The sequence below is a fragment of the Sardina pilchardus genome, chromosome 23 (assembly GCF_963854185.1).
Source record: "Sardina pilchardus chromosome 23, fSarPil1.1, whole genome shotgun sequence".
Lineage (NCBI taxonomy): Eukaryota > Metazoa > Chordata > Actinopteri > Clupeiformes > Clupeidae > Sardina > Sardina pilchardus.
The window spans coordinates 16611830-16636299 of record NC_085016.1 but is presented as its reverse complement, the minus strand read 5'-3'; the positions used below and the strand labels follow the sequence as shown (position 1 = coordinate 16636299).

General features: G+C 49.5%; 53 non-coding genes across 53 annotated transcripts; all 53 read left to right on the top strand.

Annotated features, from left to right (window-relative positions):
• Positions 1–189: 189 nt before the first annotated feature.
• trnaa-ugc (transfer RNA alanine (anticodon UGC)) lies at positions 190–261 on the top strand. Its single transcript has one exon. It is a non-coding gene; the product is annotated as a tRNA-Ala (tRNA).
• A 209-nt stretch (positions 262–470) lies between these two features.
• On the top strand, positions 471–542 carry trnaa-cgc (transfer RNA alanine (anticodon CGC)). The gene has a single exon. It is a non-coding gene; the product is annotated as a tRNA-Ala (tRNA).
• Positions 543–765: 223 nt separating this feature from the next.
• trnaa-ugc (transfer RNA alanine (anticodon UGC)) lies at positions 766–837 on the top strand. Its single transcript has one exon. It is a non-coding gene; the product is annotated as a tRNA-Ala (tRNA).
• Positions 838–1051: 214 nt separating this feature from the next.
• Positions 1052–1123, top strand: trnaa-ugc (transfer RNA alanine (anticodon UGC)). Its single transcript has one exon. It is a non-coding gene; the product is annotated as a tRNA-Ala (tRNA).
• Positions 1124–1473: 350 nt separating this feature from the next.
• On the top strand, positions 1474–1545 carry trnaa-ugc (transfer RNA alanine (anticodon UGC)). Its single transcript has one exon. It is a non-coding gene; the product is annotated as a tRNA-Ala (tRNA).
• Positions 1546–3455: 1910 nt separating this feature from the next.
• trnaa-cgc (transfer RNA alanine (anticodon CGC)) lies at positions 3456–3527 on the top strand. The gene has a single exon. It is a non-coding gene; the product is annotated as a tRNA-Ala (tRNA).
• A 223-nt stretch (positions 3528–3750) lies between these two features.
• Positions 3751–3822, top strand: trnaa-ugc (transfer RNA alanine (anticodon UGC)). The gene has a single exon. It is a non-coding gene; the product is annotated as a tRNA-Ala (tRNA).
• Positions 3823–4031: 209 nt separating this feature from the next.
• trnaa-cgc (transfer RNA alanine (anticodon CGC)) lies at positions 4032–4103 on the top strand. The gene has a single exon. It is a non-coding gene; the product is annotated as a tRNA-Ala (tRNA).
• A 223-nt stretch (positions 4104–4326) lies between these two features.
• Positions 4327–4398, top strand: trnaa-ugc (transfer RNA alanine (anticodon UGC)). The gene has a single exon. It is a non-coding gene; the product is annotated as a tRNA-Ala (tRNA).
• A 214-nt stretch (positions 4399–4612) lies between these two features.
• Positions 4613–4684, top strand: trnaa-ugc (transfer RNA alanine (anticodon UGC)). Its single transcript has one exon. It is a non-coding gene; the product is annotated as a tRNA-Ala (tRNA).
• Positions 4685–5034: 350 nt separating this feature from the next.
• Positions 5035–5106, top strand: trnaa-cgc (transfer RNA alanine (anticodon CGC)). Its single transcript has one exon. It is a non-coding gene; the product is annotated as a tRNA-Ala (tRNA).
• A 223-nt stretch (positions 5107–5329) lies between these two features.
• On the top strand, positions 5330–5401 carry trnaa-ugc (transfer RNA alanine (anticodon UGC)). Its single transcript has one exon. It is a non-coding gene; the product is annotated as a tRNA-Ala (tRNA).
• Positions 5402–5751: 350 nt separating this feature from the next.
• Positions 5752–5823, top strand: trnaa-cgc (transfer RNA alanine (anticodon CGC)). The gene has a single exon. It is a non-coding gene; the product is annotated as a tRNA-Ala (tRNA).
• Positions 5824–6046: 223 nt separating this feature from the next.
• On the top strand, positions 6047–6118 carry trnaa-ugc (transfer RNA alanine (anticodon UGC)). The gene has a single exon. It is a non-coding gene; the product is annotated as a tRNA-Ala (tRNA).
• Positions 6119–6468: 350 nt separating this feature from the next.
• trnaa-cgc (transfer RNA alanine (anticodon CGC)) lies at positions 6469–6540 on the top strand. The gene has a single exon. It is a non-coding gene; the product is annotated as a tRNA-Ala (tRNA).
• A 223-nt stretch (positions 6541–6763) lies between these two features.
• On the top strand, positions 6764–6835 carry trnaa-ugc (transfer RNA alanine (anticodon UGC)). The gene has a single exon. It is a non-coding gene; the product is annotated as a tRNA-Ala (tRNA).
• Positions 6836–7044: 209 nt separating this feature from the next.
• On the top strand, positions 7045–7116 carry trnaa-cgc (transfer RNA alanine (anticodon CGC)). The gene has a single exon. It is a non-coding gene; the product is annotated as a tRNA-Ala (tRNA).
• Positions 7117–7339: 223 nt separating this feature from the next.
• trnaa-ugc (transfer RNA alanine (anticodon UGC)) lies at positions 7340–7411 on the top strand. Its single transcript has one exon. It is a non-coding gene; the product is annotated as a tRNA-Ala (tRNA).
• Positions 7412–7625: 214 nt separating this feature from the next.
• On the top strand, positions 7626–7697 carry trnaa-ugc (transfer RNA alanine (anticodon UGC)). Its single transcript has one exon. It is a non-coding gene; the product is annotated as a tRNA-Ala (tRNA).
• Positions 7698–7906: 209 nt separating this feature from the next.
• On the top strand, positions 7907–7978 carry trnaa-cgc (transfer RNA alanine (anticodon CGC)). Its single transcript has one exon. It is a non-coding gene; the product is annotated as a tRNA-Ala (tRNA).
• A 223-nt stretch (positions 7979–8201) lies between these two features.
• trnaa-ugc (transfer RNA alanine (anticodon UGC)) lies at positions 8202–8273 on the top strand. Its single transcript has one exon. It is a non-coding gene; the product is annotated as a tRNA-Ala (tRNA).
• Positions 8274–8472: 199 nt separating this feature from the next.
• Positions 8473–8544, top strand: trnaa-ugc (transfer RNA alanine (anticodon UGC)). The gene has a single exon. It is a non-coding gene; the product is annotated as a tRNA-Ala (tRNA).
• A 350-nt stretch (positions 8545–8894) lies between these two features.
• trnaa-cgc (transfer RNA alanine (anticodon CGC)) lies at positions 8895–8966 on the top strand. The gene has a single exon. It is a non-coding gene; the product is annotated as a tRNA-Ala (tRNA).
• Positions 8967–9189: 223 nt separating this feature from the next.
• trnaa-ugc (transfer RNA alanine (anticodon UGC)) lies at positions 9190–9261 on the top strand. The gene has a single exon. It is a non-coding gene; the product is annotated as a tRNA-Ala (tRNA).
• Positions 9262–9470: 209 nt separating this feature from the next.
• On the top strand, positions 9471–9542 carry trnaa-cgc (transfer RNA alanine (anticodon CGC)). The gene has a single exon. It is a non-coding gene; the product is annotated as a tRNA-Ala (tRNA).
• A 223-nt stretch (positions 9543–9765) lies between these two features.
• trnaa-cgc (transfer RNA alanine (anticodon CGC)) lies at positions 9766–9837 on the top strand. Its single transcript has one exon. It is a non-coding gene; the product is annotated as a tRNA-Ala (tRNA).
• Positions 9838–10060: 223 nt separating this feature from the next.
• Positions 10061–10132, top strand: trnaa-ugc (transfer RNA alanine (anticodon UGC)). The gene has a single exon. It is a non-coding gene; the product is annotated as a tRNA-Ala (tRNA).
• A 214-nt stretch (positions 10133–10346) lies between these two features.
• trnaa-ugc (transfer RNA alanine (anticodon UGC)) lies at positions 10347–10418 on the top strand. Its single transcript has one exon. It is a non-coding gene; the product is annotated as a tRNA-Ala (tRNA).
• Positions 10419–10768: 350 nt separating this feature from the next.
• trnaa-cgc (transfer RNA alanine (anticodon CGC)) lies at positions 10769–10840 on the top strand. Its single transcript has one exon. It is a non-coding gene; the product is annotated as a tRNA-Ala (tRNA).
• A 223-nt stretch (positions 10841–11063) lies between these two features.
• On the top strand, positions 11064–11135 carry trnaa-ugc (transfer RNA alanine (anticodon UGC)). Its single transcript has one exon. It is a non-coding gene; the product is annotated as a tRNA-Ala (tRNA).
• Positions 11136–11344: 209 nt separating this feature from the next.
• trnaa-ugc (transfer RNA alanine (anticodon UGC)) lies at positions 11345–11416 on the top strand. The gene has a single exon. It is a non-coding gene; the product is annotated as a tRNA-Ala (tRNA).
• A 223-nt stretch (positions 11417–11639) lies between these two features.
• On the top strand, positions 11640–11711 carry trnaa-ugc (transfer RNA alanine (anticodon UGC)). Its single transcript has one exon. It is a non-coding gene; the product is annotated as a tRNA-Ala (tRNA).
• Positions 11712–11925: 214 nt separating this feature from the next.
• trnaa-ugc (transfer RNA alanine (anticodon UGC)) lies at positions 11926–11997 on the top strand. The gene has a single exon. It is a non-coding gene; the product is annotated as a tRNA-Ala (tRNA).
• A 350-nt stretch (positions 11998–12347) lies between these two features.
• On the top strand, positions 12348–12419 carry trnaa-cgc (transfer RNA alanine (anticodon CGC)). The gene has a single exon. It is a non-coding gene; the product is annotated as a tRNA-Ala (tRNA).
• Positions 12420–12642: 223 nt separating this feature from the next.
• trnaa-ugc (transfer RNA alanine (anticodon UGC)) lies at positions 12643–12714 on the top strand. Its single transcript has one exon. It is a non-coding gene; the product is annotated as a tRNA-Ala (tRNA).
• A 209-nt stretch (positions 12715–12923) lies between these two features.
• trnaa-cgc (transfer RNA alanine (anticodon CGC)) lies at positions 12924–12995 on the top strand. The gene has a single exon. It is a non-coding gene; the product is annotated as a tRNA-Ala (tRNA).
• Positions 12996–13218: 223 nt separating this feature from the next.
• On the top strand, positions 13219–13290 carry trnaa-ugc (transfer RNA alanine (anticodon UGC)). Its single transcript has one exon. It is a non-coding gene; the product is annotated as a tRNA-Ala (tRNA).
• A 214-nt stretch (positions 13291–13504) lies between these two features.
• trnaa-ugc (transfer RNA alanine (anticodon UGC)) lies at positions 13505–13576 on the top strand. The gene has a single exon. It is a non-coding gene; the product is annotated as a tRNA-Ala (tRNA).
• A 350-nt stretch (positions 13577–13926) lies between these two features.
• On the top strand, positions 13927–13998 carry trnaa-cgc (transfer RNA alanine (anticodon CGC)). The gene has a single exon. It is a non-coding gene; the product is annotated as a tRNA-Ala (tRNA).
• Positions 13999–14221: 223 nt separating this feature from the next.
• trnaa-ugc (transfer RNA alanine (anticodon UGC)) lies at positions 14222–14293 on the top strand. Its single transcript has one exon. It is a non-coding gene; the product is annotated as a tRNA-Ala (tRNA).
• Positions 14294–14516: 223 nt separating this feature from the next.
• On the top strand, positions 14517–14588 carry trnaa-ugc (transfer RNA alanine (anticodon UGC)). The gene has a single exon. It is a non-coding gene; the product is annotated as a tRNA-Ala (tRNA).
• Positions 14589–16288: 1700 nt separating this feature from the next.
• Positions 16289–16360, top strand: trnaa-cgc (transfer RNA alanine (anticodon CGC)). Its single transcript has one exon. It is a non-coding gene; the product is annotated as a tRNA-Ala (tRNA).
• Positions 16361–16583: 223 nt separating this feature from the next.
• trnaa-ugc (transfer RNA alanine (anticodon UGC)) lies at positions 16584–16655 on the top strand. The gene has a single exon. It is a non-coding gene; the product is annotated as a tRNA-Ala (tRNA).
• Positions 16656–17005: 350 nt separating this feature from the next.
• Positions 17006–17077, top strand: trnaa-cgc (transfer RNA alanine (anticodon CGC)). Its single transcript has one exon. It is a non-coding gene; the product is annotated as a tRNA-Ala (tRNA).
• Positions 17078–17300: 223 nt separating this feature from the next.
• Positions 17301–17372, top strand: trnaa-ugc (transfer RNA alanine (anticodon UGC)). The gene has a single exon. It is a non-coding gene; the product is annotated as a tRNA-Ala (tRNA).
• A 209-nt stretch (positions 17373–17581) lies between these two features.
• trnaa-cgc (transfer RNA alanine (anticodon CGC)) lies at positions 17582–17653 on the top strand. The gene has a single exon. It is a non-coding gene; the product is annotated as a tRNA-Ala (tRNA).
• Positions 17654–17876: 223 nt separating this feature from the next.
• trnaa-ugc (transfer RNA alanine (anticodon UGC)) lies at positions 17877–17948 on the top strand. The gene has a single exon. It is a non-coding gene; the product is annotated as a tRNA-Ala (tRNA).
• A 276-nt stretch (positions 17949–18224) lies between these two features.
• On the top strand, positions 18225–18296 carry trnaa-ugc (transfer RNA alanine (anticodon UGC)). Its single transcript has one exon. It is a non-coding gene; the product is annotated as a tRNA-Ala (tRNA).
• Positions 18297–20206: 1910 nt separating this feature from the next.
• trnaa-cgc (transfer RNA alanine (anticodon CGC)) lies at positions 20207–20278 on the top strand. The gene has a single exon. It is a non-coding gene; the product is annotated as a tRNA-Ala (tRNA).
• A 223-nt stretch (positions 20279–20501) lies between these two features.
• trnaa-ugc (transfer RNA alanine (anticodon UGC)) lies at positions 20502–20573 on the top strand. Its single transcript has one exon. It is a non-coding gene; the product is annotated as a tRNA-Ala (tRNA).
• A 209-nt stretch (positions 20574–20782) lies between these two features.
• Positions 20783–20854, top strand: trnaa-cgc (transfer RNA alanine (anticodon CGC)). The gene has a single exon. It is a non-coding gene; the product is annotated as a tRNA-Ala (tRNA).
• A 223-nt stretch (positions 20855–21077) lies between these two features.
• Positions 21078–21149, top strand: trnaa-ugc (transfer RNA alanine (anticodon UGC)). Its single transcript has one exon. It is a non-coding gene; the product is annotated as a tRNA-Ala (tRNA).
• A 214-nt stretch (positions 21150–21363) lies between these two features.
• Positions 21364–21435, top strand: trnaa-ugc (transfer RNA alanine (anticodon UGC)). Its single transcript has one exon. It is a non-coding gene; the product is annotated as a tRNA-Ala (tRNA).
• Positions 21436–24470: the final 3035 nt, after the last annotated feature.

Here is a 24470-nt window from a genome sequence, read left to right as displayed (position 1 = left end):
GCAAGCCGTGGGTCAGGGTTTGCGCAGAATTTCACAAATCAAACCGCCTGTGGAGTGGAGAGGAGTGCCGTCAGAGGACCGGGCTGGCATTTTGTTGGCTCCTCCATGGACTTCCACAATTAGGAAAAGAGGCCTCTTGCACGGCACAACGTCTAGGCTGGGAAGTGTAATCTTTCGACAATCACTGAAGGGGATGTAGCTCAGTGGTAGAGCGCATGCTTTGCATGTATGAGGCCCCGGGTTCAATCCCCGGCATCTCCATTTATGCAGCACTGAAGGGACTTTGGGGACCACCGCAAGCCGTGGTTCAGGGTTTGCGCAGAAATTCACAAATCAAACCGCCTGTGGAGTGGAGAAGACCTGGCTAGTATTTTCTCGGCTCCTCCGTGGACTTCCACGATTAGGAATGTAGGCCTCTTGCACGGCACAACGTATGTACTAGGAAGTATAATCTTTTGATGAATACTGAAGGGGATGTAGCTCAGTGGTAGAGCGCATGCTTCGCATGTATGAGGTCCCGGGTTCAATCCCCGGCATCTCCACTTATATGTCCCCAAAGGAGGTCTGGGTACAACCGCAAGCCGTGGCTCAGGGTTTGCGCAGAATTTCATAAATCAAACAGCCTGTGGAGCGGAGAGGAGCACCGTCAGAGGACCCGGCTGTTACTTTGTTGGCTCAAACGTGCACTTCGACAATTAGCATTATAAGCCTCTTGCACGGCACAACGTCTAGGCTGGGAAGTGTAATCTTTTGACAACTTTTGAAGGGGATGTAGCTCAGTGGTAGAGCGCATGCTTTGCATGTATGAGGCCCCGGGTTCAATCCCCGCCATCTCCACTTTTGCAGCACTTTGGGGATGGCCGCAAGCCGTGGTTCAAGGTTTGCGCAGAATTTCACAAATCAAACCGCCTGTGGAGTGGAGAGCAGTGCCGTCAGAGGACCGGGCTGGCATTTTGTTGGCTCCTCCATGGACTTCCACAATTAGGAAAAGAGGCCTCTTGCACGGCACAACGTCTAGGCTGGGAAGTGTAATCTTTCGACAATCACTGAAGGGGATGTAGCTCAGTGGTAGAGCGCATGCTTTGCATGTATGAGGCCCCGGGTTCAATCCCCGGCATCTCCATTTATGCAGCACTGAATGGACTTTGGGGACCGCCGCAAGCCTCGAGAAAGAGTAGCTAGTTTGCAAGGTTCACAGCCGTCACGAAAAGGTGCCTGTGAAAAGAAGCTCGTGCTCTGCCCGCTACCAACATTTGTGGATTGCGGTGCATGTTGCAAAACAGAGCAAGTAGCGAACTTGGCTTCCTATTGCTGCAGCAGTAAAGCACAACACCAAGTGCAGAGCAGCTGCCCACAATAGCCGGGAATTTGACTTTCCAGGAGAAATGAAACTGCTTGTGGAACAAAGGCCTGACGAGTTAGAGTGAAAGAAAATTTTGTTCACGAAGTGGCATCTTTATGACAGTGTCTGAGGGGGATGTAGCTCAGTGGTAGAGCGCATGCTTTGCATGTATGAGGCCCCGGGTTCAATCCCCGGCATCTCCATTTATGCAGCACTGAATGGACTTTGGGGACCGCCGCAAGCCTCGAGAAAGAGTAGCTAGTTTGCAAGGTTCACAGCCGACACGAAAAGGTGCCTGTGAAAAGAAGCTCGTGCTCTGCCCGCTACCAACATTTGTGGATTGCGGTGCATGTTGCAAAACAGAGCAAGTAGCGAACTTGGCTTCCTATTGCTGCAGCAGTAAAGCACAACACCAAGTGCAGAGCAGCTGCCCACAATAGCCGGGAATTTGACTTTCCAGGAGAAATGAAACTGCTTGTGGAACAAAGGCCTGACGAGTTAGAGTAGCCGTTAACTGACTGAACGCCGCCTCATCCGCGGCTAGGTTTAACCGGCCATTCCCCGGCTAGGTCAGTGAGGACAAGAGGCGCGATATTCCAAAGCCGCCTCGGTGTAGGCGTAAACATGTAAGAACTGGGTGTGAATTTGAACAGTGACGTACAACAACATAGGCGTCGAAGTCTCGTGACACTACTGTCATTCTCAAAACAGCGGTGCAGCTCTCTGTCAAGTTCTCTGCTCCTCCGTTTGATATTTCTAGATCTTCTGACTAAGTTTACTCTACTTATCCAAACTGACGACATCACCACTGTCACTAGATATAAAGCAAACATTGATTTTCACTCGGTGCTATTCACTGACCGTAAAAAAGTGTCATTAGTAGCCTATGCAGTATGCACCTGTTCTATACAGTCTGGTATGCACTGTTGTTTGTGGCTAGCTAGACGTGCTAGCTCGATGTGACACAATATTGTAGCGCGGCTCGGATATGCTTGTGCTACGTTCATGCAAGGGGGGGAAATGTAGCCTACGGCTAAGATGGTTAAGCAGCCTGTTGTCATAAGATAGTTGACGGTATACGCATTATATAGGTGTACTAGACTAGTCAGCTGATGTGTTGTGGGATAAGGGGTTTATGTTACGGGATGCCACCCATGTTGTGGGATATAGCCACGGGGATCTTAAACAGGCCACTTCCATGTAATGTCATTCCTCATATTCATCTGGTAATAAACATTTCCTAACAGAGTAATTCTTGCCTCGTCACAATATCAACTCTCCACTCATTCCGCTTGGACTGTGCATTATACCTTTCACTGCCTCACGTCTGCCAGGTTCCAAACTGTCTTCCTAACAGCAGTTACAATCCAGCTCTGCAAAGTTTAAACCAACGATGCTAATCGCGACTAGCGATTAGCCATTTAAAATGCAGAGCCTACCCTCATAAGGAGACCTCTCCAATTCAGAAAAATGCATTAAACTAAAATTGGACAACGTTGTTATGTTTCTTAAACCTTAGGGTGGGTATGATATAGGCCAAGCCTACATGCTTTAACGAAATACGTTGTCAATGGTTATTTGAGCAAGCTAGCCAAGGTCTAGCTAATTTATCCTGGCTGTAGATAAAGCAGGATATAGGCTATGTTTTCCCAATATGTTAGCCATTAATAAATAAATGCTGAGATGTTTGGCGATTTAATTGACATTTGAAAGAACAGTGTGCTAGATGGACCACAAGGACCAGTGTTAATATGTGAACAGTATGATGATGATCTGACAGCTGTGCTCAGCATACAGTCAGTCAGCTGTTTGCTGATTTTAAGTCTTTCAGCAGTGTGTGCACAACTCTCGTTGTTGACAGCTCCGCCCATGTCTCAGCTAGCCGCCGCATAGCCGCCTCGCGTGCTCACTGCAGTCGCCCCGGGAATATGTGTACCCTCAGGGGAGGACAATTGGCAGCGTAAATCACCTCGGCGATTAGCCGGCTATCAGTGAGTACAATCGGGACTAGCCGGCTAAAAGCCCGTGCATCGCCGGCTATCTGTGCAGTCAGTAAACGGCTAGTGAAAGAAAATTTTGTTCACGAAGTGGCATCTTTATGACAGTGTCTGAGGGGGATGTAGCTCAGTGGTAGAGCGCATGCTTCGCATGTATGAGGTCCCGGGTTCAATCCCCGGCATCTCCACTTATGCGGCCCTAAAGGAGGTCAGGGTACCGTCGCAAGCCTTGGGTCAGGGTTTGCGCAGAATTTCACAAATCAAACCGCCTGTGGAGTGGAGAGGAGTGCCGTCAGAGGACCGGGCTGGCATTTTGTTGGCTCCTCCATGGACTTCCACAATTAGGAAAAGAGGCCTCTTGCACGGCACAACGTCTAGGCTGGGAAGTGTAATCTTTCGACAATCACTGAAGGGGATGTAGCTCAGTGGTAGAGCGCATGCTTTGCATGTATGAGGCCCCGGGTTCAATCCCCGGCATCTCCATTTATGCAGCACTGAAGGGACTTTGGGGACCACCGCAAGCCGTGGTTCAGGGTTTGCGCAGAAATTCACAAATCAAACCGCCTGTGGAGTGGAGAAGACCTGGCTAGTATTTTCTCGGCTCCTCCGTGGACTTCCACGATTAGGAATGTAGGCCTCTTGCACGGCACAACGTATGTACTAGGAAGTATAATCTTTTGATGAATACTGAAGGGGATGTAGCTCAGTGGTAGAGCGCATGCTTCGCATGTATGAGGTCCCGGGTTCAATCCCCGGCATCTCCACTTATATGTCCCCAAAGGAGGTCTGGGTACAACCGCAAGCCGTGGCTCAGAGTTTGCGCAGAATTTCATAAATCAAACAGCCTGTGGAGCGGAGAGGAGCACCGTCAGAGGACCCGGCTGTTACTTTGTTGGCTCAAACGTGCACTTCGACAATGAGCATTATAAGCCTCTTGCACGGCACAACGTCTAGGCTGGGAAGTGTAATCTTTTGACAACTTCTGAAGGGGATGTAGCTCAGTGGTAGAGCGCATGCTTTGCATGTATGAGGCCCCGGGTTCAATCCCCGGCATCTCCACTTTTGCAGCACTTTGGGGATGGCCGCAAGCCGTGGTTCAAGGTTTGCGCAGAATTTCACAAATCAAACCGCCTGTGGAGTGGAGAGGAGCGCCGTCAGAGGACCGGGCTAGTATTTTGTTGGCTCCTCCGTGGACTTCCACAAATAGGAATAGAGGCCTCTTGCACGGCACAACGTCTAGGCTGGGAAGTGTAATCTTTTGACAACCACTGAAGGGGATGTAGCTCAGTGGTAGAGCGCATGCTTTGCATGTATGAGTCCCCGGGTTCAATCCCCGGCATCTCCATTTATGCAGCACTGAATGGACTTTGGGGACCGCCGCAAGCCTCGAGAAAGAGTAGCTAGTTTGCAAGGTTCACAGCCGACACGAAAAGGTGCCTGTGAAAAGAAGCTCGTGCTCTGCCCGCTACCAACATTTGTGGATTGCGGTGCATGTTGCAAAACAGAGCAAGTAGCGAACTTGGCTTCCTATTGCTGCAGCAGTAAAGCACAACACCAAGTGCAGAGCAGCTGCCCACAATAGCCGGGAATTTGACTTTCCAGGAGAAATGAAACTGCTTGTGGAACAAAGGCCTGACGAGTTAGAGTGAAAGAAAATTTTGTTCACGAAGCGGCATCTTTATGACAGTGTCTGAGGGGGATGTAGCTCAGTGGTAGAACGCATGCTTCGCATGTATGAGGTCCCGGGTTCAATCCCCGGCATCTCCACTTATGCGGCCCTAAAGGAGGTCAGGGTACCGTCGCAAGCCGTGGGTCAGGGTTTGCGCAGAATTTCACAAATCAAACCGCCTGTGGAGTGGAGAGGAGCGCCGTCAGAGGACCGGGCTGGCATTTTGTTGGCTCCTCCATGGACTTCCACAATTAGGAAAAGAGGCCTCTTGCACGGCACAACGTCTAGGCTGGGAAGTGTAATCATTTGACAACCACTGAAGGGGATGTAGCTCAGTGGTAGAGCGCATGCTTTGCATGTATGAGGCCCCGGGTTCAATCCCCGGCATCTCCATTTATGCAGCACTGAATGGACTTTGGGGACCGCCGCAAGCCTCGAGAAAGAGTAGCTAGTTTGCAAGGTTCACAGCCGACACGAAAAGGTGCCTGTGAAAAGAAGCTCGTGCTCTGCCCGCTACCAACATTTGTGGATTGCGGTGCATGTTGCAAAACAGAGCAAGTAGCGAACTTGGCTTCCTATTGCTGCAGCAGTAAAGCACAACACCAAGTGCAGAGCAGCTGCCCACAATAGCCGGGAATTTGACTTTCCAGGAGAAATGAAACTGCTTGTGGAACAAAGGCCTGACGAGTTAGAGTGAAAGAAAATTTTGTTCACGAAGCGGCATCTTTATGACAGTGTCTGAGGGGGATGTAGCTCAGTGGTAGAACGCATGCTTCGCATGTATGAGGTCCCGGGTTCAATCCCCGGCATCTCCTCTTATGCGGCCCTAAAGGAGGTCAGGGTACCGTCGCAAGCCGTGGGTCAGGGTTTGCGCAGAATTTCACAAATCAAACCGCCTGTGGAGTGGAGAGGAGTGCCGTCAGAGGACCGGGCTGGCATTTTGTTGGCTCCTCCATGGACTTCCACAATTAGGAAAAGAGGCCTCTTGCACGGCACAACGTCTAGGCTGGGAAGTGTAATCATTTGACAACCACTGAAGGGGATGTAGCTCAGTGGTAGAGCGCATGCTTTGCATGTATGAGGCCCCGGGTTCAATCCCCGGCATCTCCATTTATGCAGCACTGAATGGACTTTGGGGACCGCCGCAAGCCTCGAGAAAGAGTAGCTAGTTTGCAAGGTTCACAGCCGACACGAAAAGGTGCCTGTGAAAAGAAGCTCGTGCTCTGCCCGCTACCAACATTTGTGGATTGCGGTGCATGTTGCAAAACAGAGCAAGTAGCGAACTTGGCTTCCTATTGCTGCAGCAGTAAAGCACAACACCAAGTGCAGAGCAGCTGCCCACAATAGCCGGGAATTTGACTTTCCAGGAGAAATGAAACCGCTTGCGGAACAAAGGCCTGATGAGTTAGAGTGAAAGAAAATTTTGTTCACGAAGCGGCATCTTTATGACAGTGTCTGAGGGGGATGTAGCTCAGTGGTAGAGCGCATGCTTCGCATGTATGAGGTCCCGGGTTCAATCCCCGGCATCTCCACTTATGCGGCCCGAAAGGAGGTCAGGGTACCGTCGCAAGCCGTGGGTCAGGGTTTGCGCAGAATTTCACAAATCAAACCGCCTGTGGAGTGGAGAGGAGTGCCGTCAGAGGACCGGGCTGGCATTTTGTTGGCTCCTCCATGGACTTTCACAATTAGGAAAAGAGGCCTCTTGCACGGCACAACGTCTAGGCTTGGAAGTGTAATCTTTCGACAATCACTGAAGGGGATGTAGCTCAGTGGTAGAGCGCATGCTTTGCATGTATGAGGCCCCGGGTTCAATCCCCGGCATCTCCATTTATGCAGCACTGAAGGGACTTTGGGGACCACCGCAAGCCGTGGTTCAGGGTTTGCGCAGAAATTCACAAATCAAACCGCCTGTGGAGTGGAGAAGACCTGGCTAGTATTTTCTCGGCTCCTCCGTGGACTTCCACGATTAGGAATGTAGGCCTCTTGCACGGCACAACGTCTGTACTAGGAAGTATAATCTTTTGATGAATACTGAAGGGGATGTAGCTCAGTGGTAGAGAGCATGCTTCGCATGTATGAGGTCCCGGGTTCAATCCCCGGCATCTCCACTTATATGTCCCCAAAGGAGGTCTGGGTACAACCGCAAGCCGTGGCTCAGGGTTTGCGCAGAATTTCATAAATCAAACAGCCAGTGGAGCGGAGAGGAGCACCGTCAGAGGACCCGGCTGTTACTTTGTTGGCTCAAACGTGCACTTCGACAATTAGCATTATAAGCCTCTTGCACGGCACAACGTCTAGGCTGGGAAGTGTAATCTTTTGACAACTTCTGAAGGGGATGTAGCTCAGTGGTAGAGCGCATGCTTTGCATGTATGAGGTCCCGGGTTCAATCCCCGGCATCTCCACTTTTGCAGCACTTTGGGGATGGCCGCAAGCCGTGGTTCAAGGTTTGCGCAGAATTTCACAAATCAAACCGCCTGTGGAGTGGAGAGGAGCGCCGTCAGAGGACCGGGCTAGTATTTTGTTGGCTCCTCCGTGGACTTCCACAAATAGGAATAAAGGCCTCTTGCACGGCACAACGTCTAGGCTGGGAAGTGTAATCTTTTGACAACCACTGAAGGGGATGTAGCTCAGTGGTAGAGCGCATGCTTTGCATGTATGAGGCCCCGGGTTCAATCCCCGGCATTTCCATTTATGCAGCACTGAATGGACTTTGGGGACCACCGCAAGCCGTGGTTCAGGGTTTGCGCAGAAATTCACAAATCAAACCGCCTGTGGAGTGGAGAAGACCTGGCTAGTATTTTCTCGGCTCCTCCGTGGACTTCCACGATTAGGAATGTAGGCCTCTTGCACGGCACAACGTCTGTACTAGGAAGTATAATCTTTTGATGAATACTGAAGGGGATGTAGCTCAGTGGTAGAGCGCATGCTTCGCATGTATGAGGTCCCGGGTTCAATCCCCGGCATCTCCACTTATATGTCCCCAAAGGAGGTCTGGGTACAACCGCAAGCCGTGGCTCAGGGTTTGCGCAGAATTTCATAAATCAAACAGCCTGTGGAGCGGAGAGGAGCACCGTCAGAGGACCCGGCTGTTACTTTGTTGGCTCAAACGTGCACTTCGACAATTAGCATTATAAGCCTCTTGCACGGCACAACGTCTAGGCTGGGAAGTGTAATCTTTTGACAACTTCTGAAGGGGATGTAGCTCAGTGGTAGAGCGCATGCTTTGCATGTATGAGGCCCCGGGTTCAATCCCCGGCATCTCCACTTTTGCAGCACTTTGGGGATGGCCGCAAGCCGTGGTTCAAGGTTTGCGCAGAATTTCACAAATCAAACCGCCTGTGGAGTGGAGAGGAGCGCCGTCAGAGGACCGGGCTCCTCCGTGGACTTCCACAAATAGGAATAGAGGCCTCTTGCATGGCACAACGTCTAGGCTGGGAAGTGTAATCATTTGACAACCACTGAAGGGGATGTAGCTCAGTGGTAGAGCGCATGCTTTGCATGTATGAGGCCCCGGGTTCAATCCCCGGCATCTCCATTTATGCAGCCCTGAATGGACTTTGGGGACCGCCGCAATTCTCGAGAAAGAGTAGCTAGTTTGCAAGGTTCACAGCCGACACGAAAAGGTGCCTGTGAAAAGAAGCTTGTGCTCTGCCCGCTACCAACATTTGTGGATTGCGGTGCATGTTGCAAAACAGAGCAAGTAGCGAACTTGGCTTCCTATTGCTGCAGCAGTAAAGCACAACACCAAGTGCAGAGCAGCTGCCCACAATAGCCGGGAATTTGACTTTCCAGGAGAAATGAAACTGCTTGTGGAACAAAGGCCTGACGAGTTAGAGTGAAAGAAAATTTTGTTCACGAAGTGGCATCTTTATGACAGTGTCTGAGGGGGATGTAGCTCAGTGGTAGAGCGCATGCTTCGCATGTATGAGGTCCCGGGTTCAATCCCCGGCATCTCCACTTATGCGGCCCTAAAGGAGGTCAGAGTACCGTCGCAAGCCGTGGGTCAGGGTTTGCGCAGAATTTCACAAATCAAACCGCCTGTGGAGTGGAGAGGAGTGCCGTCAGAGGACCGGGCTGGCATTTTGTTGGCTCCTCCATGGACTTCCACAATTAGGAAAAGAGGCCTCTTGCACGGCACAACGTCTAGGCTTGGAAGTGTAAACTTTCGACAATCACTGAAGGGGATGTAGCTCAGTGGTAGAGCGCATGCTTTGCATGTATGAGGCCCCGGGTTCAATCCCCGGCATCTCCATTTATGCAGCACTGAAGGGACTTTGGGGACCACCGCAAGCCGTGGTTCAGGGTTTGCGCAGAAATTCACAAATCAAACCGCCTGTGGAGTGGAGAAGACCTGGCTAGTATTTTCTCGGCTCCTCCGTGGACTTCCACGATTAGGAATGTAGGCCTCTTGCACGGCACAACGTCTGTACTAGGAAGTATAATCTTTTGATGAATACTGAAGGGGATGTAGCTCAGTGGTAGAGCGCATGCTTCGCATGTATGAGGTCCCGGGTTCAATCCCCGGCATCTCCACTTATATGTCCCCAAAGGAGGTCTGGGTACAACCGCAAGCCGTGGCTCAGGGTTTGCGCAGAATTTCATAAATCAAACAGCCTGTGGAGCGGAGAGGAGCACCGTCAGAGGACCCGGCTGTTACTTTGTTGGCTCAAACGTGCACTTCGACAATTAGCATTATAAGCCTCTTGCACGGCACAACGTCTAGGCTGGGAAGTGTAATCTTTTGACAACTTCTGAAGGGGATGTAGCTCAGTGGTAGAGCGCATGCTTCGCATGTATGAGGTCCCGGGTTCAATCCCCGGCATCTCCACTTATATGTCCCCAAAGGAGGTCTGGGTACAACCGCAAGCCGTGGCTCAGGGTTTGCGCAGAATTTCATAAATCAAACAGCCTGTGGAGCGGAGAGGAGCACCGTCAGAGGACCCGGCTGTTACTTTGTTGGCTCAAACGTGCACTTCGACAATTAGCATTATAAGCCTCTTGCACGGCACAACGTCTAGGCTGGGAAGTGTAATCTTTTGACAACTTCTGAAGGGGATGTAGCTCAGTGGTAGAGCGCATGCTTTGCATGTATGAGGCCCCGGGTTCAATCCCCGGCATCTCCACTTTTGCAGCACTTTGGGGATGGCCGCAAGCCGTGGTTCAAGGTTTGCGCAGAATTTCACAAATCAAACCGCCTGTGGAGTGGAGAGGAGCGCCGTCAGAGGACCGGGCTAGTATTTTGTTGGCTCCTCCGTGGACTTCCACAAATAGGAATAGAGGCCTCTTGCACGGCACAACGTCTAGGCTGGGAAGTGTAATCTTTTGACAACCACTGAAGGGGATGTAGCTCAGTGGTAGAGCGCATGCTTTGCATGTATGAGGCCCCGGGTTCAATCCCCGACATTTCCATTTATGCAGCACTGAATGGACTTTGGGGACCGCCGCAAGCCTCGAGAAAGAGTAGCTAGTTTGCAAGGTTCACAGCCGACACGAAAAGGTGCCTGTGAAAAGAAGCTCGTGCTCTGCCCGCTACCAACATTTGTGGATTGCGGTGCATGTTGCAAAACAGAGCAAGTAGCGAACTTGGCTTCCTATTGCTGCAGCAGTAAAGCACAACACCAAGTGCAGAGCAGCTGCCCACAATAGCCGGGAATTTGACTTTCCAGGAGAAATGAAACTGCTTGTGGAACAAAGGCCTGACGAGTTAGAGTGAAAGAAAATTTTGTTCACGAAGTGGCATCTTTATGACAGTGTCTGAGGGGGATGTAGCTCAGTGGTAGAGCGCATGCTTCGCATGTATGAGGTCCCGGGTTCAATCCCCGGCATCTCCACTTATGCGGCCCTAAAGGAGGTCAGAGTACCGTCGCAAGCCGTGGGTCAGGGTTTGCGCAGAATTTCACAAATCAAACCGCCTGTGGAGTGGAGAGGAGTGCCGTCAGAGGACCGGGCTGGCATTTTGTTGGCTCCTCCATGGACTTCCACAATTAGGAAAAGAGGCCTCTTGCACGGCACAACGTCTAGGCTGGGAAGTGTAATCTTTCGACAATCACTGAAGGGGATGTAGCTCAGTGGTAGAGCGCATGCTTTGCATGTATGAGGCCCCGGGTTCAATCCCCGGCATCTCCATTTATGCAGCACTGAAGGGACTTTGGGGACCACCGCAAGCCGTGGTTCAGGGTTTGCGCAGAAATTCACAAATCAAACCGCCTGTGGAGTGGAGAAGACCTGGCTAGTATTTTCTCGGCTCCTCCGTGGACTTCCACGATTAGGAATGTAGGCCTCTTGCACGGCACAACGTCTGTACTAGGAAGTATAATCTTTTGATGAATACTGAAGGGGATGTAGCTCAGTGGTAGAGCGCATGCTTTGCATGTATGAGGTCCCGGGTTCAATCCCCGGCATCTCCACTTATATGTCCCCAAAGGAGGTCTGGGTACAACCGCAAGCCGTGGCTCAGGGTTTGCGCAGAATTTCATAAATCAAACAGCCTGTGGAGCGGAGAGGAGCACCGTCAGAGGACCCGGCTGTTACTTTGTTGGCTCAAACGTGCACTTCGACAATTAGCATTATAAGCCTCTTGCACGGCACAACGTCTAGGCTGGGAAGTGTAATCTTTTGACAACTTCTGAAGGGGATGTAGCTCAGTGGTAGAGCGCATGCTTTGCATGTATGAGGCCCCGGGTTCAATCCCCGGCATCTCCACTTTTGCAGCACTTTGGGGATGGCCGCAAGCCGTGGTTCAAGGTTTGCGCAGAATTTCACAAATCAAACCGCCTGTGGAGTGGAGAGGAGCGCCGTCAGAGGACCGGGCTAGTATTTTGTTGGCTCCTCCGTGGACTTCCACAAATAGGAATAGAGGCCTCTTGCACGGCACAACGTCTAGGCTGGGAAGTGTAATCATTTGACAACCACTGAAGGGGATGTAGCTCAGTGGTAGAGCGCATGCTTTGCATGTATGAGGCCCCGGGTTCAATCCCCGGCATCTCCATTTATGCAGCCCTGAATGGACTTTGGGGACCGCCGCAATTCTCGAGAAAGAGTAGCTAGTTTGCAAGGTTCACAGCCGACACGAAAAGGTGCCTGTGAAAAGAAGCTTGTGCTCTGCCCGCTACCAACATTTGTGGATTGCGGTGCATGTTGCAAAACAGAGCAAGTAGCGAACTTGGCTTCCTATTGCTGCAGCAGTAAAGCACAACACCAAGTGCAGAGCAGCTGCCCACAATAGCCGGGAATTTGACTTTCCAGGAGAAATGAAACTGCTTGTGGAACAAAGGCCTGACGAGTTAGAGTGAAAGAAAATTTTGTTCACGAAGTGGCATCTTTATGACAGTGTCTGAGGGGGATGTAGCTCAGTGGTAGAGCGCATGCTTCGCATGTATGAGGTCCCGGGTTCAATCCCCGGCATCTCCACTTATGCGGCCCTAAAGGAGGTCAGAGTACCGTCGCAAGCCGTGGGTCAGGGTTTGCGCAGAATTTCACAAATCAAACCGCCTGTGGAGTGGAGAGGAGTGCCGTCAGAGGACCGGGCTGGCATTTTGTTGGCTCCTCCATGGACTTCCACAATTAGGAAAAGAGGCCTCTTGCACGGCACAACGTCTAGGCTTGGAAGTGTAATCTTTCGACAAACACTGAAGGGGATGTAGCTCAGTGGTAGAGCGCATGCTTTGCATGTATGAGGCCCCGGGTTCAATCCCCGGCATCTCCATTTATGCAGCACTGAAGGGACTTTGGGGACCACCGCAAGCCGTGGTTCAGGGTTTGCGCAGAAATTCACAAATCAAACCGCCTGTGGAGTGGAGAAGACCTGGCTAGTATTTTCTCGGCTCCTCCGTGGACTTCCACGATTAGGAATGTAGGCCTCTTGCACGGCACAACGTCTGTACTAGGAAGTATAATCTTTTGATGAATACTGAAGGGGATGTAGCTCAGTGGTAGAGCGCATGCTTCGCATGTATGAGGTCCCGGGTTCAATCCCCGGCATCTCCACTTATATGTCCCCAAAGGAGGTCTGGGTACAACCGCAAGCCGTGGCTCAGGGTTTGCGCAGAATTTCATAAATCAAACAGCCTGTGGAGCGGAGAGGAGCACCGTCAGAGGACCCGGCTGTTACTTTGTTGGCTCAAACGTGCACTTCGACAATGAGCATTATAAGCCTCTTGCACGGCACAACGTCTAGGCTGGGAAGTGTAATCTTTTGACAACTTCTGAAGGGGATGTAGCTCAGTGGTAGAGCGCATGCTTTGCATGTATGAGGCCCCGGGTTCAATCCCCGGCATCTCCACTTTTGCAGCACTTTGGGGATGGCCGCAAGCCGTGGTTCAAGGTTTGCGCAGAATTTCACAAATCAAACCGCCTGTGGAGTGGAGAGGAGCGCCGTCAGAGGACCGGGCTAGTATTTTGTTGGCTCCTCCGTGGACTTCCACAAATAGGAATAGAGGCCTCTTGCACGGCACAACGTCTAGGCTGGGAAGTGTAATCTTTTGACAACCACTGAAGGGGATGTAGCTCAGTGGTAGAGCGCATGCTTTGCATGTATGAGGCCCCCGGTTCAATCCCCGACATTTCCATTTATGCAGCACTGAATGGACTTTGGGGACCGCCGCAAGCCTCGAGAAAGAGTAGCTTGTTTGCAAGGTTCACAGCCGACACGAAAAGGTGCCTGTGAAAAGAAGCTCGTGCTCTGCCCGCTACCAACATTTGTGGATTGCGGTGCATGTTGCAAAACAGAGCAAGTAGCGAACTTGGCTTCCTATTGCTGCAGCAGTAAAGCACAACACCAAGTGCAGAGCAGCTGCCCACAATAGCCGGGAATTTGACTTTCCAGGAGAAATGAAACTGCTTGTGGAACAAAGGCCTGACGAGTTAGAGTGAAAGAAAATTTTGTTCACGAAGCGGCATCTTTATGACAGTGTCTGAGGGGGATGTAGCTCAGTGGTAGAGCGCATGCTTCGCATGTATGAGGTCCCGGGTTCAATCCCCGGCATCTCCACTTATGCCGCCCTAAAGGAGGTCAGGGTACCGTCGCAAGCCGTGGGTCAGGGTTTGCGCAGAATTTCACAAATCAAACCGCCTGTGGAGTGGAGAGGAGTGCGGTCAGAGGACCGGGCTGGCATTTTGTTGGCTCCTCCATGGACTTTCACAATTAGGAAAAGAGGCCTCTTGCACGGCACAACGTCTAGGCTGGGAAGTGTAATCTTTCGACAATCACTGAAGGGGATGTAGCTCAGTGGTAGAGCGCATGCTTTGCATGTATGAGGCCCCGGGTTCAATCCCCGGCATCTCCATTTATGCAGCACTGAAGGGACTTTGGGGACCACCGCAAGCCGTGGTTCAGGGTTTGCGCAGAATTTCACAAATCAAACCGCCTGTGGAGTGGAGAGGAGTGCCGTCAGAGGACCGGGCTGGCATTTTGTTGGCTCCTCCATGGACTTTCACAATTAGGAAAAGAGGCCTCTTGCACGGCACAACGTCTAGGCTGGGAAGTGTAATCTTTCGACAATCACTGAAGGGGATGTAGCTCAGTGGTAGAGCGCATGCTTTGCATGTATGAGGCCCCGGGTTCAATCCCCGGCATCTCCATTTATGCAGCACTGAAGGGACTTTGGGGACCGCCGCAAGCCTCGAGAAAGAGTAGCTAGTTTGCAAGGTTCACAGCCGACACGAAAAGGTGCCTGTGAAAAGAAGCTCGTGCTCTGCCCGCTACCAACATTTGTGGATTGCGGTGCATGTTGCAAAACAGAGCAAGTAGCGAACTTGGCTTCCTATTGCTGCAGCAGTAAAGCACAACACCAAGTGCAGAGCAGCTGCCCACTAGGGATGTAACGGTATGAAAATTTAACCCCACGGTTATAGTGACCAAAATCATCACGGTTTTCGGTATTATCGTGGTATTTTAAAAATTGTGTGTACAATATGTTAAGAAAGCGCTGATGGGTGTAGACAAGCTGAAATATTTTAGTTTAAAAAGGTGTGACAGTGTTTATTACATTAAAAATATAGGCAAACCCTTATTGCCTTCAGCAGGATACCGATCATTCACAGTAGTGGCAATCCTAGTCTCTGCTCAACCCTCCACACACACAGAAAATGGCTTGTCTTGTTTCTATTGCATATTTTGAATTCATGAACTTTATATATTTTGCTAATAGTTTATAATATGTTAGGATCTGCATAATTACTTAAAAATAGTTAGTAATTTGAATACTTCATATTGATTTTTAAAATATTACAATTGTCTTTAATGACATTACAGGGGTGTTGTGTAGGTCTAATTGAGTGCCTGTCACTTTAAGAGATGAAGTCGTGAAGACGTGAGGTAATTATATTAACCTTCATTCGGTTTTAGGAAAGTAGTCACGCATAGTTCAAGGATATCCGTTTTCATTGAATAAAATGAACGTTCAAAAAATTAACAAGTCAAAGAAAATATTGCTGGGATCATAGAAAAGATAAGTGACTTGCAATGTTAACTTCTATGATTTTGGTGAGCACTAGGCTACTGTACATTAATGATAGACATGACGCGTGAGCTAACGGGATAGTTACCTTGATGGAACTCTCTCAAGATGTAAAAGTTTGCCAATCGGCTGTGTAGTTTTGAATTAAACACTACAGTAGGCCTAAATGAACTAAATCCCATAGGTTACCGTGGCATTGTGCTCACTTTTCCCTTGATTGGAAATGTTGGCTGCTTATAGCTTAACTTATGATTTGGAGTTGGTATATCTGTTCCAATGAGCGCTTATATCCCAGCGCTCAACATAAAACTTCACGGCATTCTCCTCCTGATAACGTTAGTGGAATAGCCTAGATTTAATGTGAACGTAGGCCTAAATAAAAAGACGCAGAGTGGCTACATGATACAGCGCACGTTTTGGGGTGGAAATGTTGCGCCCTTTAAAAGCAGGTGTAGCCTTATCCGAATCATGGTTAAATCCATCAATTAGATAACAGAATTAGTAAGTTTTGTTTCATAGTAGCCTTTCAGCTTGAGTCAAAAGCAGGCTCGGATGAAGCTGGGAGGAATTAAACACGCGGTTACCACACCGTAGTATCAACCGTGATAATAATGATATTCGAAATGAACACGGTAATTGTTATCGTCAACATTTTTATCATGCTTTACCATCACACCGGTAATCGTTACATCCCTACTGCCCACAATAGCCGGGAATTTGACTTTCCAGGAGAAATGAAACTGCTTGTGGAACAAAGGCCTGACGAGTTAGAGTGAAAGAAAATTTTGTTCACGAAGCGGCATCTTTGTGACAGTGTCTGAGGGGGATGTAGCTCAGTGGTAGAGCGCATGCTTCGCATGTATGAGGTCCCGGGTTCAATCCCCGGCATCTCCACTTATGCGGCCCTAAAGGAGGTCAGGGTACCGTCGCAAGCCGTGGGTCAGGGTTTGCGCAGAATTTCACAAATCAAACCGCCTGTGGAGTGGAGAGGAGTGCCGTCAGAGGACCGGGCTGGCATTTTGTTGGCTCCTCCATGGACTTCCACAATTAGGAAAAGAGGCCTCTTGCACGGCACAACGTCTAGGCTGGGAAGTGTAATCTTTCGACAATCACTGAAGGGGATGTAGCTCAGTGGTAGAGCGCATGCTTTGCATGTATGAGGCCCCGGGTTCAATCCCCGGCATCTCCATTTATGCAGCACTGAATGGACTTTGGGGACCGCCGCAAGCCTCGAGAAAGAGTAGCTAGTTTGCAAGGTTCACAGCCGTCACGAAAAGGTGCCTGTGAAAAGAAGCTCGTGCTCTGCCCGCTACCAACATTTGTGGATTGCGGTGCATGTTGCAAAACAGAGCAAGTAGCGAACTTGGCTTCCTATTGCTGCAGCAGTAAAGCACAACACCAAGTGCAGAGCAGCTGCCCACAATAGCCGGGAATTTGACTTTCCAGGAGAAATGAAACTGCTTGTGGAACAAAGGCCTGACGAGTTAGAGTGAAAGAAAATTTTGTTCACGAAGCGGCATCTTTATGACAGTGTCTGAGGGGGATGTAGCTCAGTGGTAGAGCGCATGCTTCGCATGTATGAGGTCCCGGGTTCAATCCCCGGCATCTCCACTTATGCCGCCCTAAAGGAGGTCAGGGTACCGTCGCAAGCCGTGGGTCAGGGTTTGCGCAGAATTTCACAAATCAAACCGCCTGTGGAGTGGAGAGGAGTGCCGTCAGAGGACCGGGCTGGCATTTTGTTGGCTCCTCCATGGACTTCCACAATTAGGAAAAGAGGCCTCTTGCACGGCACAACGTCTAGGCTGGGAAGTGTAATCTTTCGACAATCACTGAAGGGGATGTAGCTCAGTGGTAGAGCGCATGCTTTGCATGTATGAGGCCCCGGGTTCAATCCCCGGCATCTCCATTTATGCAGCACTGAAGGGACTTTGGGGACCACCGCAAGCCGTGGTTCAGGGTTTGCGCAGAAATTCACAAATCAAACCGCCTGTGGAGTGGAGAAGACCTGGCTAGTATTTTCTCGGCTCCTCCGTGGACTTCCACGATTAGGAATGTAGGCCTCTTGCACGGCACAACGTATGTACTAGGAAGTATAATCTTTTGATGAATACTGAAGGGGATGTAGCTCAGTGGTAGAGCGCATGCTTCGCATGTATGAGGTCCCGGGTTCAATCCCCGGCATCTCCACTTATATGTCCCCAAAGGAGGTCTGGGTACAACCGCAAGCCGTGGCTCAGGGTTTGCGCAGAATTTCATAAATCAAACAGCCTGTGGAGCGGAGAGGAGCACCGTCAGAGGACCCGGCTGTTACTTTGTTGGCTCAAACGTGCACTTCGACAATTAGCATTATAAGCCTCTTGCACGGCACAACGTCTAGGCTGGGAAGTGTAATCTTTTGACAACTTCTGAAGGGGATGTAGCTCAGTGGTAGAGCGCATGCTTTGCATGTATGAGGCCCCGGGTTCAATCCCCGCCATCTCCACTTTTGCAGCACTTTGGGGATGGCCGCAAGCCGTGGTTCAAGGTTTGCGCAGAATTTCACAAATCAAACCGCCTGTGGAGTGGAGAGCAGTGCCGTCAGAGGACCGGGCTGGCATTTTGTTGGCTCCTCCATGGACTTCCACAATTAGGAAAAGAGGCCTCTTGCACGGCACAACGTCTAGGCTGGGAAGTGTAATCTTTCGTTAATCACTGAAGGGGATGTAGCTCAGTGGTAAAATTTTGTTCACGAAGTGGCATCTTTATGACAGTGTCTGAGGGGGATGTAGCTCAGTGGTAGAGCGCATGCTTTGCATGTATGAGGCCCCCGGTTCAATCCCCGGCATCTCCATTTATGCAGCACTGAATGGACTTTGGGGACCGCCGCAAGCCTCGAGAAAGAGTAGCTAGTTTGCAAGGTTCACAGCCGACACGAAAAGGTGCCTGTGAAAAGAAGCTCGTGCTCTGCCCGCTACCAACATTTGTGGATTGCGGTGCATGTTGCAAAACAGAGCAAGTAGCGAACTTGGCTTCCTATTGCTGCAGCAGTAAAGCACAACACCAAGTGCAGAGCAGCTGCCCACAATAGCCGGGAATTTGACTTTCCAGGAGAAATGAAACTGCTTGTGGAACAAAGGCCTGACGAGTTAGAGTAGCCGTTAACTGACTGAACGCCGCCTCATCCGCGGCTAGGTTTAACCGGCCATTCCCCGGCTAGGTCAGTGAGGACAAGAGGCGCGATATTCCAAAGCCGCCTCGGTGTAGGCGTAAACATGTAAGAACTGGGTGTGAATTTGAACAGTGACGTACAACAACATAGGCGTCGAAGTCTCGTGACACTACTGTCATTCTCAAAACAGCGGTGCAGCTCTCTGTCAAGTTCTCTGCTCCTCCGTTTGATATTTCTAGATCTTCTGACTAAGTTTACTCTACTTATCCAAACTGACGACATCACCACTGTCACTAGATATAAAGCAAACATTGATTTTCACTCGGTGCTATTCACTGACCGTAAAAAAGTGTCATTAGTAGCCTATGCAGTATGCACCTGTTCTATACAGTCTGGTATGCACTGTTGTTTGTGGCTAGCTAGACGTGCTAGCTCGATGTGACACAATATTGTAGCGCGGCTCGGATATGCTTGTGCTACGTTCATGCAAGGGGGGGAAATGTAGCCTACGGCTAAGATGGTTAAGCAGCCTGTTGTCATAAGATAGTTGACGGTATACGCATTATATAGGTGTACTAGACTAGTCAGCTGATGTGTTGTGGGATAAGGGGTTTATGTTACGGGATGCCACCCATGTTGTGGGATATAGCCACGGGGATCTTAAACAGGCCACTTCCATGTAATGTCATTCCTCATATTCATCTGGTAATAAACATTTCCTAACAGAGTAATTCTTGCCTCGTCACAATATCAACTCTCCACTCATTCCGCTTGGACTGTGCATTATACCTTTCACTGCCTCACGTCTGCCAGGTTCCAAACTGTCTTCCTAACAGCAGTTACAATCCAGCTCTGCAAAGTTTAAACCAACGATGCTAATCGCGACTAGCGATTAGCCATTTAAAATGCAGAGCCTACCCTCATAAGGAGACCTCTCCAATTCAGAAAAATGCATTAAACTAAAATTGGACAACGTTGTTATGTTTCTTAAACCTTAGGGTGGGTATGATATAGGCCAAGCCTACATGCTTTAACGAAATACGTTGTCAATGGTTATTTGAGCAAGCTAGCCAAGGTCTAGCTAATTTATCCTGGCTGTAGATAAAGCAGGATATAGGCTATGTTTTCCCAATATGTTAGCCATTAATAAATAAATGCTGAGATGTTTGGCGATTTAATTGACATTTGAAAGAACAGTGTGCTAGATGGACCACAAGGACCAGTGTTAATATGTGAACAGTATGATGATGATCTGACAGCTGTGCTCAGCATACAGTCAGTCAGCTGTTTGCTGATTTTAAGTCTTTCAGCAGTGTGTGCACAACTCTCGTTGTTGACAGCTCCGCCCATGTCTCAGCTAGCCGCCGCATAGCCGCCTCGCGTGCTCACTGCAGTCGCCCCGGGAATATGTGTACCCTCAGGGGAGGACAATTGGCAGCGTAAATCACCTCGGCGATTAGCCGGCTATCAGTGAGTACAATCGGGACTAGCCGGCTAAAAGCCCGTGCATCGCCGGCTATCTGTGCAGTCAGTAAACGGCTAGTGAAAGAAAATTTTGTTCACGAAGTGGCATCTTTATGACAGTGTCTGAGGGGGATGTAGCTCAGTGGTAGAGCGCATGCTTCGCATGTATGAGGTCCCGGGTTCAATCCCCGGCATCTCCACTTATGCGGCCCTAAAGGAGGTCAGGGTACCGTCGCAAGCCTTGGGTCAGGGTTTGCGCAGAATTTCACAAATCAAACCGCCTGTGGAGTGGAGAGGAGTGCCGTCAGAGGACCGGGCTGGCATTTTGTTGGCTCCTCCATGGACTTCCACAATTAGGAAAAGAGGCCTCTTGCACGGCACAACGTCTAGGCTGGGAAGTGTAATCTTTCGACAATCACTGAAGGGGATGTAGCTCAGTGGTAGAGCGCATGCTTTGCATGTATGAGGCCCCGGGTTCAATCCCCGGCATCTCCATTTATGCAGCACTGAAGGGACTTTGGGGACCACCGCAAGCCGTGGTTCAGGGTTTGCGCAGAAATTCACAAATCAAACCGCCTGTGGAGTGGAGAAGACCTGGCTAGTATTTTCTCGGCTCCTCCGTGGACTTCCACGATTAGGAATGTAGGCCTCTTGCACGGCACAACGTATGTACTAGGAAGTATAATCTTTTGATGAATACTGAAGGGGATGTAGCTCAGTGGTAGAGCGCATGCTTCGCATGTATGAGGTCCCGGGTTCAATCCCCGGCATCTCCACTTATATGTCCCCAAAGGAGGTCTGGGTACAACCGCAAGCCGTGGCTCAGAGTTTGCGCAGAATTTCATAAATCAAACAGCCTGTGGAGCGGAGAGGAGCACCGTCAGAGGACCCGGCTGTTACTTTGTTGGCTCAAACGTGCACTTCGACAATGAGCATTATAAGCCTCTTGCACGGCACAACGTCTAGGCTGGGAAGTGTAATCTTTTGACAACTTCTGAAGGGGATGTAGCTCAGTGGTAGAGCGCATGCTTTGCATGTATGAGGCCCCGGGTTCAATCCCCGGCATCTCCACTTTTGCAGCACTTTGGGGATGGCCGCAAGCCGTGGTTCAAGGTTTGCGCAGAATTTCACAAATCAAACCGCCTGTGGAGTGGAGAGGAGCGCCGTCAGAGGACCGGGCTAGTATTTTGTTGGCTCCTCCGTGGACTTCCACAAATAGGAATAGAGGCCTCTTGCACGGCACAACGTCTAGGCTGGGAAGTGTAATCTTTTGACAACCACTGAAGGGGATGTAGCTCAGTGGTAGAGCGCATGCTTTGCATGTATGAGTCCCCGGGTTCAATCCCCGGCATCTCCATTTATGCAGCACTGAATGGACTTTGGGGACCGCCGCAAGCCTCGAGAAAGAGTAGCTAGTTTGCAAGGTTCACAGCCGACACGAAAAGGTGCCTGTGAAAAGAAGCTCGTGCTCTGCCCGCTACCAACATTTGTGGATTGCGGTGCATGTTGCAAAACAGAGCAAGTAGCGAACTTGGCTTCCTATTGCTGCAGCAGTAAAGCACAACACCAAGTGCAGAGCAGCTGCCCACTAGGGATGTAACGGTATGAAAATTTAACCCCACGGTTATAGTGACCAAAATCATCACGGTTTTCGGTATTATCGTGGTATTTTAAAAATTGTGTGTACAATATGTTAAGAAAGCGCTGATGGGTGTAGACAAGCTGAAATATTTTAGTTTAAAAAGGTGTGACAGTGTTTATTACATTAAAAATATAGGCAAACCCTTATTGCCTTCAGCAGGATACCGATCATTCACAGTAGTGGCAATCCTAGTCTCTGCTCAACCCTCCACACACACAGAAAACGGCTTGTCTTGTTTCTATTGCATATTTTGAATTCATGAACTTTATATATTTTGCTAATAGTTTATAATATGTTAGGATCTGCATAATTACTTAAAAATAGTCAGTAATTTGAATACTTCATATTGATTTTTAAAACATTACAATTGTCTTTAATGACATTACAGGGGTGTTGTGTAGGTCTAATTGAGTGCCTGTCACTTTAAGAGATGAAGTCGTGAAGACGTGAGGTAATTATATTAACCTTCATTCGGTTTTAGGAAAGTAGTCACGCATAGTTCAAGGATATCCGTTTTCATTGAATAAAATGAACGTTCAAAAAATTAACAAGTCAAAGAAAATATTGCTGGGATCATAGAAAAGATAAGTGACTTGCAATGTTAACTTCTATGATTTTGGTGAGCACTAGGCTACTGTACATTAATGATAGACATGACGCGTGAGCACTGAAGGAGTTAGCACTGAAGGAGTTACATGACATGATCAGTGAACAAGAAAACAGATACCCGGACGCTGCTCTTATCATACTAGGAGACTTTAATCACTGCAATCTCCGGAAAAATATGCCCAAGATGTATCAATTCGTGACCTTCCCCACCAGAGGGGGGAAAACACTGGACCACTGCTATAGTAATATTAGAAAAGCGTTTGTAGCTGAACCAAAACCCCACTTTGGTAAATCAGATCACATGTCAATCAGGCTTAAGCCAGTGTATAATAAAAAACTCAAGACAAAACCAGTAACAATAAAAACTGTGAACACCTGGACTGAGGCTGCACAGGCTAGCCTGCAGGGCTGCTTAGAGGCCACTGACTGGAGTGCCATTAAAGAGGCCACTGAGGACATACATGAATATACAGAGACTGTGAGCGATTACATCAGCTGGTGCATGTCAATATTTGCCCCCCCTAAGACTGTGCGTGTGTTTCCCAACCAAAAACCCTGGTTCAACGGGGATATAAAACACAAAATCAGGAAGCGCCGGGAGGCCTTCAAAGCAGGAGACCAGCTGGAGTACAAGAGAGCCCGGTATGAGCTGCAGAAGTCCATCAGAGCGGCAAAGAGGGGTCACTCTCAAAAACTGGAAAACCACTACCTCAGCCACAACACACGCAGCATGTGGAAGGGAATTCAGTCCGTTACAAACTACAGGAGAGCTACAACACCTACAGACCCCCGTGATACCACTCTACCAGATAGCCTGAATACCTTTTATGCCAGGTTTGACAGAATGAACACTGATAACCCCACAAAGGCCCCCCATGACTCCACTCACACAGCCTTCCAGGTGACACATGCGCAGGTCTTGAAGGCCCTGAGAAAGGTAAACCCCCATAAAGCTGTGGGACCAGATGGGGTTCCCCCCAGGGTGCTGAAGGCCTGTGGCGAACAACTTGCTGGGGTGTACATGTAACGGTAAGCAGGCTGGAAAAGCAGACCCTTGAGGCACACACACAACACGAGAATACTTTTATAAAAGTCAAGTTTATTTAAGTTACAAGGTTTTTAAAATCACAATCACGTCCAACCAGTATAGCACTAATACAGTCTGACCACCAGAGGCAGAGCGGGGGTAGCTATGCTATAGTCTTTACTAAAAGCAATATATGAGGTCTGTAACCAGTGTGAATCAGCTAGGTGCTATAAAGCAATCTAAATTATCTCCAGTATGAATCAGCTAAATGCTATCAAGCAATCTAAATTATCTCCAGTATGAATCAGCTAAATGCTACAGAGCAATCTTAATTATAACCAGTATGAATCAACTATATTCTGGCGCCCTCTAAAGGAGAGCGGGGTCTCGGGCTGCCAGCAAGCTACACAGTGTGAATCCACTAGTTAAGGTGAGGTCACAACACGGCACACAATTTCAAGTCCTCACAGCAAATTACAAAAGGGCATAACAGCAGATAGTAATAAGGTGAATCACAGTTCAAAACATGTCACGGCAAAACACAGCAAATTACTAGTGACATTCAACACGATAGCAGTAGGCTGGACCCATAGCAACCACCAATGATAAATAAGATTTATAACTAGCACCATGGGCAGACAGACCTGATAATTAGGCTAACCAACTGGACACCACAGTTCATACAGAGGGGGCTAACAAGGGCTACGGGGACAGTCCATGCACCACTCACGACCCAGCTGTTCCTCCGGGATTCCGCCCAGTGGCCGCGGTAGTAGTATGCTGGTTGGCCGTCGCAACGGTCCGTCCTGGCCCGACACTCGATAGTCCTCTCGTTATGGCTCGCATCCGCTTCTCTTGGCAGCAAACGCACGCTTCCCCGTACACACAAGGACAGGGCTGTAGGGGAGGAACAGCAATCAGGAACCACACCGAAAACAGAAAGCTAGGCCACCGAACAGTGGTTAGGCTAGGCGTAAGCTACTTCCCTTTAGCGTCAGGTATAGAGTGCGTTGTAACTCTTTGTTGTCCTCATCAGCGCGGATCGGCAGTCCTCGGGGCTACGGGGTAGAAGGCAGAAATCAACACACATAAACAGCCGCGATAGCAGCCCACT